Raw genomic sequence first — 13,051 nt, forward strand, 5'->3', positions numbered from 1 at the left:
GTGTCGTCAATATCTCAAGAATGACATTACGGAGTAACATGACATTTTCAGTCAACATGTCTCATGACAATATCTAGCCACAATAAGGTTTTCATGACAGTAACGTATCTATGACGTCATCTAGGCGCCATTTTGTGATTTTCGGACCATGTTACATGATCGATCATAACTTCATAACTAAAGGTCCTTTCTGTATCAGTTTTTGTGGACATAAAGTTCAGGTCACGCTCTATCTTTCTTTCTCTGATGCTAATTACCTAGGACGTCATCTAGGACGCGTAAGCGCGCGTCAAACATTTAAAAGGCTCAAAACAACTTTCCAATGGGAAATCTCGAAGTTTCAGACAATTTTAAGCGTTTCAAACAATTTTGCGCGTGCGCGTCCGTCCGCGCATTTTCGCGCGCACAGCGCGTCAGTAACATGAAAATGCACATTTTTTGACTGATCTGGATTCCTGATACTTTGAGTAACAATATCCATTGATTTCTGATCGATTTTGACAAATAACAAAGCAATGCACTGGCGTCAAAGTTGAAATTTCGCGTGCGCATCTATGTGCAAATATAGTGAAAAAACATGTCTTTGTTTATTTCGCCATAGCTCTTTAAATCGTCAGGTGACCCTATGTTTTTCTTGCATATTACAAAAGCATATGAATTGAAAATAACGTTTCAAGTATCATTATTTCCATAATTACAATATGACGTCATCATATCGTCATCTGAAATCAAAAAAGTGGAATTAATTTTTTTAAGGTACTGTTTCTGACATTCATTTGCTCGTATCTCTGTTGTTTAAGCTCAATATTATCCCAAATTCAGATATGTTGTACTTTGAACATTTGCCTTTTAAGTCCATGTCATGCTTTTGATATTTGATGACGTCATCATACCTTAAATTGTGATTAAAGGTAAAGACGCAAAATCGGACAAGTTTACGTGTATTGTCTATGGGAGGTGATTTTTTTTTAAAAGCATCAATTGACTTAACAACGTTTAAGCACCTTTATCTCAGCTGATTTTGCTTCATTTCCTCTGAAACTTTAATATGTTGTAGCTGAGACAATAAGCTGCAGTAATCATGCATTTTATTCTTTGAAATCTCCTCATCAGATTGACAATTTTGCAGTTTAAAACTGAAAATGAAAATGGAATGTGGACTAAACGATTCCCCATGTATCTTTCACATACATAAGTTTACGTTCCCCATATTTTCTCGTCGAGACGTATGGCCGAGTGGTTAAAGGCGCCGTCTCAGAGACGTGAGATTGCGGGTTCGAACCCCACAAGATCACGAAACATTTTTTTTTTATTTTACTTTTTTTTCTTCAATTTTGTATTACATATTCGTCCATGTAGAAATCACGTTCGTATATAAACGCACCTATACACACACACAGACACACACACACGCCATATCCCTCTTTTTTGTGTGTTGGAGACCACATTGCTTCGACTGCAGCAACATTTTGCAGGTTGACTTTGTCAAACCGATCATAGTATGTAATGACGACGACTGAGGTGTTGTACTTTGAACAATTGTCTTTCAAGACGATGTCATTGTTTTGTAATTTGATGACGTCATTACACTGAAAATTGTGATTAAAGGCAAGGTATCAAAACCAGCCGATTATAGGTTTTATGTCTGCGGGACGTATTTTTCCCAAGTTGCCAGAAATGGCATAGTGACCTCAGTCGTTACAGGGCCGCTTCTCCGTCTAGCAATGATATAGATGTTCACCAGGCCACGTTAGTTGAGTGGGCATTGACTTTCCCCCTGTTATATCTATACATTTCTTTTTTTTTTTGTCTTACCATTTCCGTGGATGACCCGTGGCCGAGTGGTTATGCACGCTCAATATAACTTCAAGGTGCCTATATCACATTCTTTTCTTTGTCGATCACAGATGACCGTCATCTGATGACCACAAGCGTATCACCTAACTCGTCCTCAATGTGACGAGTTTTCATGTCTCGTTTCTTATTCTTCTTTCTTTCTGGCCTATTTTGTGTCGTCAATATCTCAAGAATGACATTACGGAGTAACATGACATTTTCAGTCAACATGTCTCATGACAATATCTAGCCACAATAAGGTTTTCATGACAGTAACGTATCTATGACGTCATCTAGGCGCCATTTTGTGATTTTCGGACCATGTTACATGATCGATCATAACTTCATAACTAAAGGTCCTTTCTGTATCAGTTTTTGTGGACATAAAGTTCAGGTCACGCTCTATCTTTCTTTCTCAGATGCTAATTACCTAGGACGTCATCTAGGACGCGTAAGCGCGCGTCAAACATTTAAAAGGCTCAAAACAACTTTCCAATGGGAAATCTCGAAGTTTCAGACAATTTTAAGCGTTTCAAACAATTTTGCGCGTGCGCGTCCGTCCGCGCATTTTCGCGCGCACAGCGCGTCAGTAACATGAAAATGCACATTTTTTGACTGATCTGGATTCCTGATACTTTGAGTAACAATATCCATTGATTTCTGATAGATTTTGACAAATAACAAAGCAATGCACTGGCGTCAAAGTTGAAATTTCGAGTGCGCATCTATGTGCAAATATAGTGAAAAAACATGTCTTTGTTTATTTCGCCATAGCTCTTTAAAACGTCAGGTGACCCTATGTTTTTATTGCATATTACAAAAGCATATGAATTGAAAATAACGTTTCAAGTATCATTATTTCCATAATTAAAATATGACGTCATCATATCGTCATCTGAAATCAAAAAAGTGGAATTAATTTTTTTAAGGTACTGTTTCTGACATTCATTTGCTCGTATCTCTGTTGTTTAAGCTCAATATTATCCCAAATTCAGATATGTTGTACTTTGAACATTTGCCTTTTAAGTCCATGTCATGCTTTTGATATTTGATGACGTCATCATACCTTAAATTGTGATTAAAGGTAAAGACGCAAAATCGGACAAGTTTACGTGTATTGTCTATGGGAGGTGATTTTTTTTAAAAGCATCAATTGACTTAACAACGTTTAAGCACCTTTATCTCAGCTGATTTTGCTTCATTTCCTCTGAAACTTTAATATGTTGTAGCTGAGACAATAAGCTGCAGTAATCATGCATTTTATTCTTTGAAATCTCCTCATCAGATTGACAATTTTGCAGTTTAAAACTTAAAATGAAAATGGAATGTGGACAAAACGATTCCCCATGTATCTTTCACATACATAAGTTTACGTTCCCCATATTTTCTCGTCGAGACGTATGGCCGAGTGGTTAAAGGCGCCGTCTCAGAGACGTGAGATTGCGGGTTCGAACCCCACAAGATCACGAAACATTTTTTTTTTATTTTACTTTTTTTCTTCAATTTTGTATTTCATATTTCGTCCATGTAGAAATCACGTTCGTATATAAACGCACCTATACACACACACAGACACACACACACGCCATATCCCTCTTTTTTGTGTGTTGGAGACCACATTGCTTCGACTGCAGCAACATTTTGCAGGTTGACTTTGTCAAACCGATCATAGTATGTAATGACGACGACTGAGGTGTTGTACTTTGAACAATTGTCTTTCAAGACGATGTCATTGTTTTGTAATTTGATGACGTCATTACACTGAAAATTGTGATTAAAGGCAAGGTATCAAAACCAGCCGATTATAGGTTTTATGTCTGCGGGACGTATTTTTCCCAAGTTGCCAGAAATGGCATAGTGACCTCAGTCGTTACAGGGCCGCTTCTCCGTCTAGCAATGCAATAGATGTTCACCAGGCCACGTTAGTTGAGTGGGCATTGACTTTCCCCCTGTTATATCTATACATTGTTTTTTTTTTTTTTGTCTTACCATTTCCGTGGATGACCCGTGGCCGAGTGGTTACAGAAACGGTTTCGCATGCACGCTCAATATAAGTTCAAGGTGCCTATATCACATTCTTTTCTTTGTCGATCACAGATGACCGTCATCTGATGACCACAAGCGTATCACCTAACTCGTCCTCAATGTGACGAGTTTTCATGTCTCGTTCTTCTTTCTTTCTGGCACATTTTGTGTCGTGAATATCTCAACATTGACATGACGGAATAACATGACATTTTCAGTCAACATGTCTCATGACAACATCTAGCCACAATAAGGTTTTCATGACAGTAACATATCTATGACGTCATCTAGGCGCCATTTTGTGATTTTCGGACCATGTTACATGATCGATCATAACTTCATAACTAAAGGTCATTTCTGTATCATTTTCATTGAACATAAAGTTCAGGTCACGCTCTATCTTACTTTTTAATGCTAATTACCTAGGACATCATTACGCGCGCATTAGCGCGCGTCAAACTTTTAAAAGGCTCAAAACGACTTCCCAATGGGAAATCTCGAAGTTTCAGACAATTTTAAGCGTTCCGCGCGTTCGCGTCCGTCCGCGCATTTCCGCGCACAGTGCGCGTAAGCAACATGAAAATGCAAATTTTTTGACAGATTTGGATTCCTGATACATTAGGTAACAGTATCCATTGATTTCCGATCAATTTCGACCTATAACAAAGGAATGCGCTGGCGTCAAAGTTGAAATTTCGTGTGCGCGTCTATGTGGAAATATAGCGAAAAACATGTCTTTGTTTATTTCGCCATAGCTCTTTAAAACGTTAGGTGACCCTGGATCCGTTTCATGAAGCTATCACATAAAAGCTATCACATAAATCTTAAAATGGCCAAGCCGCTCTTAAGCTAGGAGAGACTTTCACAGAGAAGTAAAAACCATTTCACGAAGTCTCTCCTAAGCTATGAGAGACTTTAATTTTTTTCAATCATCATGTTCGAGGGTAATGCTAATTAACATATCATTAGCATATCATTAACGTATTCTCCCTATTGTGTTACATGCGGTGAGCACTCGCTACCTAGACATAGCACGTATACACACAGTGTATACAGCGCAGAGGTAACAGATCTACGACGGAGGCAAGATCCTGAAGGCTAAGTTGCATTCTACACCGCTACCAGTACATATTTCTATTAGTGAGTATATTTAAAGCTGTCTGCAATTAAAAAGTAATGCATGTGGATTCATAATGTGATATTATTTGGATATATTTTTGTTCGAATCTTCTACAATTCTCCAAGGGCTAGCTAGATGTAGATCTAATCTTAACGGTAGTAGCGTTATCACAATAGTCCCACGTAGGCACATCGCCGTTTGTTTGAATGACCAAATGGCCAGCTGAGTTAGGTAGTTTGTTAATGTTAGCATGGTAGGGTCTAGGGCTACTATAACTATACACAGCCCAGTCGCTGTACATGGTACGTCGCGACAGGGCTGTACGCGCGCGACCACCAATCACTAGGAGAGGCGACGTAATCGTACACGATAGCTTTGACTTTTTATACTTACGATCATTTTTGTCACCTCAAACTCATCGAGTATACTCTTCAATATTTACTCTACATCTGATGCTATATATATTCAAATGTACGTAATGAAACTTACCGAAATTGATCATCATATCCAGCATGTCCACACCGTACACAATCTTTCACGCCAGGCCAAGCTCAGATATCGGGTGGTCACGTGATGTGAATGCCCTTTCAAGCAGCGTACGCACGGTTACTAGTATAAGGTATACAGCTATAAACTGTACTGGGTTATTGTGTCGCAGACGCCAAGGTTTGTTCGACACTTTCAACGCACACGCACTCGCTCTTACTGGAGCACATCCGGTCACGCATGCGCATAAGTCAAGGCGCCATTTTGAATCCTGCAACGACGAAGCCCGGCGGTCAGGAATTGCGCCAGAAAGTGTCATTTATTTGTTCCACGGACTTATCGCAAGTGGTCTCCATGGACCCAGTGTGGCGAACTATTCTTCTGTAGCATTTAACGTGAGTAAAGTATTCTGTTTAAAGGAGAAAAGTATACATGTTCCATGTTCCTAAGTTTTGTAGTTGTGTTGAGGTTCCTCACTTCGAGGCTGCATGCCGTGCGTGTCAGACGCTGTTTTCGCATAGCGTAACAGTGTCTGGTCGGGCTAGGGCTACTACAACTTCTACAAGTAATAGTGAAATGTTTGTGGGTTGATTTTTAGCGTGCAGATATTTCATGAGAGCAATTGCCCGATTTGTTCATGTATGGGTGAATTGCAGGTAACTTAAGGCGTGAATAGTGAAGGGATCGAAGAAGAAACCGGAAATTTCATAAGTAAAGAATTGGTCTGCATTTTATTATTAATATTATATTTTTGAAGACGTGTCTAACATTGAATAATTACACTGTCACTAGCTGTGTGGATAGTATTCAGAAGTGATACAAATTTTCTGTTTTGTGTCAAATCGACAGGAAAGATCTGGGTTTTTTTTTTTCAGTCTAGAAAATCTCAGGTTATTTTGTCCAACAGAATTATGGGCCTAGCCTAAGCCTAATGTTTTTTAGTTTAGGCCCTAACGTGAACTTATAGCGTTAGCATTTACACTACAGAGAACCAGCTGTACGTTACCTGTGTCATTGTTACGTTTACAAGTCCTAATGTTACTATCTAACGTTACTAATATAGGTCTACAACAAAAACTTGTAAAATACTAGGGGTTAGGGGTTATAACTGCGACCAGCCCGAACGCGAAGCACTTTGTACTGGTACAACTAACAGGGAGTGCCCTGGGGTTAGGGCCGGTAGTACTATCTGGAGAGTCCGACAGTGGTTAGACTAACTAGATCAAGTACGGTAGTAATAGTAGGGCCTAGTAGTAGTACGTAGATCCAGGTCTACACAGAATATGAATTGGAAACCATGGTTCAGATCTTGGTTCAGACTTGAAAGCTATCTTCAACAATGCTAAGTGCATACAGCACTGTAATCGCAATGCATGTGTCACAATAAGATAGAGAATGATGTTTACCTAAATTCATTGGCATGGAACCTCTAGAATTCTACTGCTATACTACCAGATGTCTATAGATCTACAATCCAGTGGTATAGTGATCCTGAGTAGCACCTACTGACCTAGATACTACTTAACCAGTGTATACCAAAAGTATAACCAGACTAGACCCTTTGCCTTGATATTCTTAAACATATTATCATCAACATAAGTAGGCCTATCACTCATCAGTAAGGAAGTTAATAGGTCTTCTTAATAGTGCTATCTATCTAGGCAGTTAGTAGATTCTATAGGTCCATACTCCGATGCTAATACCGCTTACACAACTTCTTTTAGCAATTTAACTGATGATGATGACATGACAACAGTTGATGATCAGAGTCAGACTGTGGCTGCATCTCAGGCTGTAACTGTGATCAACCCGAATGTGAAGCCACAGTACAGCTGGTCCTACCAGATCTTAGGTAGATGTAGACCTTGCAACATGGATGCCTAGCGACAAGATCTAGAACCTCAAGAAGTCATAATACCCTAAACTATAGGCTTACACATGTTGAATTGAGACAACTCAAATACTAGTATTATGTCTTTTAATCATCCCCCCCCCAAAAAAAATAATGTAAGATCCTTTATATATTTAAACTGCAAAAACATGTGAACTGATTTCAAATTTCATGCAGATTCTAGATATTGTGTGTAAAATCTTGTATAATCAAACAACAGTTTGAAAACACATTTTCTATTTTGTATTCACATTTTTAATTATAATGTTAGATATGGAACATCAGTCAGACTGCTACAATCAGACTTCTTCATCTAATAAAGCCCAGAGTCAGTTGCTGAACTTCACTGAACACAGAACCAAACTGCTGAACTTCCATCTTCTCCACAGCTAGACTGCTACTGAACTTCGTCGAGACTTACGATGTATCTACCAGCATGGTCACCTTCAACAGAATGCAAGTATTTTAGCTTATAATACTATTTTAGCAGACATCATATCTGTATATTTTCAAATACTACAATTGCAACATTATTTACATTTGGACATCAAATTGTCTCTGGATTTTTAGTTGAATAGTGTTAGACAGGAAATATTGAAAACAATGTTTGCTGTAATGTCCATCTTGGTAATTGAAAACAAACATTGTTATCCAGTGAATAGTGACCCTTCTAGAAACAACTGTTTTTTGCATTTTTTATTTCACTATCTGTAGAATATTACATACTGATCCAATTGAAAAGAGATAATTCATGGAAGGGGGGGGTACCTGCATGTCTACATGTATCAAGCTCCTGAAACAAACTTTAGCAGTCACGTTATCTTAATAATGTAGGCCCTACTATGATTGTTTATTTACCCTCTCCCTTTTCTAGTATCAAAACCACCTTATGCTCTTACAATGTTTGAAACAAGAATATTCGACATAGCTAATCATTTTAAACTGTGAAAAGTCCTATTTATAGCTTATGGATCAGTAGATACTAGTGAATTCATTCTTTCAAAATCAATGGTAGGGCTTTTCAATTTGATTGCTATAGCTTGTTAAAGCAAAGGCAAAGCAACCATCTCTAACATACTTTCTAATGTCCCATGTCCTGCACTATTGTTTTGTTTGTAAGATATTAACTGTTCTTGTATATTGAATAAACTCCAAACAGCCAAGGACCAGACAACATGTGAACTTCATCCACTTCAGAGTTAAGGACTGGGGGCAAGATGCAAATGGAAAAGTCAAGTGACAGCGTCATGGATATTCCACCATCTTCATTTGGTGTGTTAAATGATTATTTTTAGCTATTGAAGCAAGTTGAGAAATCATGTTATCTTGATCATCTACAGTTGGCAGCAAAATTATTCAGCCCCTCTCTTGCATGTTGGACACTCTGGCATAATGAATTACATTATAACTGAGATCATTTCTAAATCATACAAGTGGTGATCAGATAGTTTGCTACAAGTAAATAACAGATCAGTAGCCTTTGATTTGCATATAGTTACAAACTTTGATCATTCATGTATAAAGAGATATGGTCCAATGAGCACATTTATGATCATTTTCAGTCCTTTCAGTGATCACTGAAATGCTTCGTTGAATATTGTTTGTTCACTCAATGTTTTGATAGGTGACACAATATGATGGAATTTGATGTAGGATTCTTAATATTTCAATTGGCATTTTTCGTTGTACAAAATTATCTAAATGAACTCATTTCTAGTGGAAGTTGCCACCATAGAGTTTGTACAGAGGTTTAGCCGTGATATTAATAATTCAAAGTTTAAGTCATGTCAAAATGAATATAACCCAATGAAATGCTAAGAGTTGTGCATAGAATGGCAAGATACTATTTAAAATTCCATAAAAACAAAAGAAATTAATCGTTATCATCAGACCATAACACGTCATGCTTCAGTGATCACAGAAAGGTCTGAAATGACCATAATGTGCTCACTGGACCTTATCTCTTCATGCATGAATGATCAAAGTTTCTAACTATATGCAAATCAAAGACTATTGATCAGGTAGGCATTTGTCATAAACTATCTGTTCACCACTTGTATATGATTTAGTAATTGTAATGTTATTTATTTTGCTATAGTGTCCATAATGCAAGGGGGGTGAATAATTCTGCTACCAACTGAATAAAGTGAATGCTTGTTATTAATTTACCCTCTCATTCATTACTAAAATTACCTCATACTCTTACAATTTGCTAACAGGGGCTCATTACATAGTGATTCAAACTTTGAAAACTGGCAATTACAACTTGTTGTTCACATAATATATCTTACAAAATTTATAATCATTAATGAACTTTTTGTTATTATTGCTTGTTTTAATAAAGATGTACACTCATCTCAAATATTTTCCAACTATCCCATTTGTGCATCCGATGTTTCTGTTTGTATGGCATTTAACTGTTCTTAAATTTGCACACCCAAAGGCCTGAAGAGAGCTGAACCTCACCAAGCCTTGGGACAGACAACTGCAGCTGAACTTCACCCAGGTCAGAGTCAGACTACAATTGGACTACAAACTGTATAGCAGCATCTTATCTACGACAGAACACAGGTATGCTTTTCTCAAATTAAACTTGAAAGTATAAAGATTTTACAAAATAAACAACTTGAATAACAGTTGAAAAAGGGTAACCTCTGTTGATGACATATCAGTTACAGGTAATTCGGTCTTTCTTATTTTAGCAATTATTGTAGACTTGGTGGACAAACAATGTCACCTCTATATGTGAACTGTTCCATACGAGAAATGAAGAAATTAGTGCATTTATACACCCCAGTTGGGAGTTGATTTAATGTTTATGTCTATATCAGCCACAATTGGGAATTCAGTACGGCTTACATTAGTTGATTAACGCACTGACATAGCAATGCAGCTGATTTATTGCATAACCCATTGAATCATCTTTCTGTTTATTTTGGAACCCCCAGCTTGCCTGACATAAGTTACAATCCTTTTTAAAAAGTCATGAATGTATAACGTTCTGTCAGACGAGTGTTTAAAGTCACAATCACATTCTCATTTTGAGTCTGTGTCACACCTTTTTTGTTATCAGGAAGAATCTGCTACACTAATTCTTGTGTATGACATCCCAGACGATTTTCTTCGTTTTTTTTTTTCGTAGATGCTGTTAAACTGTTTCTAATATACTGTATAAGAAATTGCTGAAAAGTAGTTCTGTGTAATGATATGTGTGCCAGTCGTGTGTGTATTCATTCAACTGTAAGCCCACATATTTAACACTCTGTATAATGTCAGGCAGAGGGGATGAATGGCGTGTCATAAAATTTCAGTATGTAACCAATATTTGTTTTTCCATATTTGTATTTCTTTTTTCTTTCATATAGATTCTCAAGGCATGGAGCTTGCCGAGGGTGATGCAGACAGGTTGAATGCAACATATGATAGTTTTTACGGCTGTATATATATATATATATATATATATATATGAATTTAATCTTTCAAAATCAATGTATATACAGTGAAACCCCGTTATAACGAGGTCCGTGGGACCGCCAATATTGCCTCGTTATAACCGGTTCCTCGTTATAACCGTACGCACTAAAAACAAAGAAAACATAAGCATGGAGTCACATATACCAAGCAATCAAACTTATGAGCAGTCTTTGTGTTGTTATTACACAAGTAAATGGATCATTATTATTGAGAAAGGATAAAAAGGAATCATTTGTGAGTTGATACCAAAAGAATAAAAAAAAAAAGAGGGGGTTGAAAACGCGTTCTTTGTTTTTCTTCTGAAAAATCTCTTCGCGTGTGTTGTGCATGCCTTCTCGAAAAGTGCACGGCAGGGTTGAATTCGTAATCCTTTCTACACGTATCTCTTCCTCGTGTATTGAACCATTCTGAAAGAATGAAAATATCGTTTGTGAAACACAGTATAAAATTTTAATAAACAAAATCACATTGTATTAAAAACATGTGTTACTTTTTTTCTGAACATGGGTGCAAGCAGAGTAACATGCATTATTAAACTTATTTTACGCTGTGTGCGCCCAGCGGGATCGCGATGATTACATTATTAATTATTTAGGCTGTATTCCATGATGTTTGCACCAGCAGGGGTTGAAAATGCATTTTGTATTTTTCTCCCCAAAATCTCTTCGCATTTTGTACATGTGTCCTTGAAAGGTACACGACATGGTTGAATTCGTGATCCTTTTTACGACTATCTCTTCCTCATTATAACTTACCATTCTGAAAGAATGAAATTATTCATTTGTAAAATACAGTGTGAAATAATATGAACATCACGATGATTTCATTAATTATTTCGGCTGTAATCTTTTACGTAGTATACACATCAATGTTTCACAACCAGCAAAACAACTGGAAGTCGGAACTAACATGGAAAGGATTATGATTTTGCAGAGGTTGTGCTTTTCTAATATACAAATAGGTTAGGAGAGTCCATCTGAATTGAGTTGTACATCATTTTAAATCTTAGAGTCTGCTCTTTCAGAAAGAGGATTGAGCTTTTAACTTTTTGGAAGATACTAAGAAACCACTAATGAAGTGCTACAGAGCATACCATTCTCAGAGGAATTCAAAGTTCATTTGATGAAAATCGATTTTTAAATGGCTGAGACATCCGAAAACAAAGTAAAACAAAGTAAAAGCGATTCTAATGAAAGGTTGGTTCCACCTTTTATTAGGAATCGCTTTATTTTGCATATTTCAGCCATTTCAAAACCAATTTCATCAAGTAAACATTGAATTCTTCTTGGAATTATGTGCCCTTTCATATTTCAGAAGAGGTTTCTCATTATATCACACACACAAAAAAAAAATCTGAAACCAGGTCTCAACCAAAACTACACCATCCCTTTAACCAGAAATCCATGTTTGGTGACTTTTTGTGACTTTTTGGGGGTTTTGTGATGCAGAGTCACAATTGCAGTGTTAGATATGAAGCTACAATCAGACTATTGCAGTTTGACTGCTGAAATTCACTCAGAGTTTTGTCATAGATGAGTCCATTGGTGATGGCATAAGTGTTTTGCCAGGCATTAACCAAAACCAGAAATGAGACAAATCCCCCTTAGAAGAAAAGAGAAACAAATGCATTGCAAAACAAAACAGAACAGCTAAGCATGCAAAAAAGTCGGTGAAAAGCAAACGGGCGAATCGAAGCACACTAAAAAAAATAAATAAATAAATTAAAAAAAAGATAAAAAAAAACCGAAAAGAAGATTTATAGTAAAGTGGAAGAAACCATTTTAAAATGGACAAATGCAAATCTCTGTCAGCACATAACAGTCTGATTTCTGATTGCTTTGATGAATAAAAGCTATTGTGTAGCAGACAAGGTCATTATTATTAGTACTATTATCATAATTAGTATTCTGATGTAGGGAACCTCAGAGTGCAAAAACAGTGGATTGCAACACATATCATTGTATGCTTACCAAATATTTGCAATGATAGAATTGCTTGAAGTTCAGCTGCTTTCACAATTTGATTAATAAACCATGAAAATATTTCAAATGATTATGAAAGATGTGTTGAGGTATAAGTGATCCAAACATAAATACATCAGTGAACGTTGCAGTGCATTATTTTTGTTATTGTTTCCAGGCGTGTGACGGCAAACTTTATGTAACCAAGTTAGAAAATTATATCTATGCGGGCAATTATAATTTGATCAGAAAGATATA

At 36.8% G+C, this 13,051-nt stretch overlaps 1 long non-coding RNA gene across 1 annotated transcript; it reads left to right on the forward strand.

Annotated features, from left to right (window-relative positions):
• The first annotated feature begins 4,913 nt into the window (after positions 1-4,913).
• On the forward strand, positions 4,914-10,797 carry LOC140244834 (uncharacterized). Its single transcript, XR_011902306.1, has 5 exons — positions 4,914-5,001; positions 7,630-7,814; positions 8,518-8,630; positions 9,802-9,929; positions 10,724-10,797. It is a non-coding gene; the product is annotated as an uncharacterized lncRNA (long non-coding RNA).
• The last annotated feature ends 2,254 nt before the right edge of the window (positions 10,798-13,051 follow it).

The sequence above is a fragment of the Diadema setosum genome, chromosome 21 (assembly GCF_964275005.1).
Source record: "Diadema setosum chromosome 21, eeDiaSeto1, whole genome shotgun sequence".
Lineage (NCBI taxonomy): Eukaryota > Metazoa > Echinodermata > Echinoidea > Diadematoida > Diadematidae > Diadema > Diadema setosum.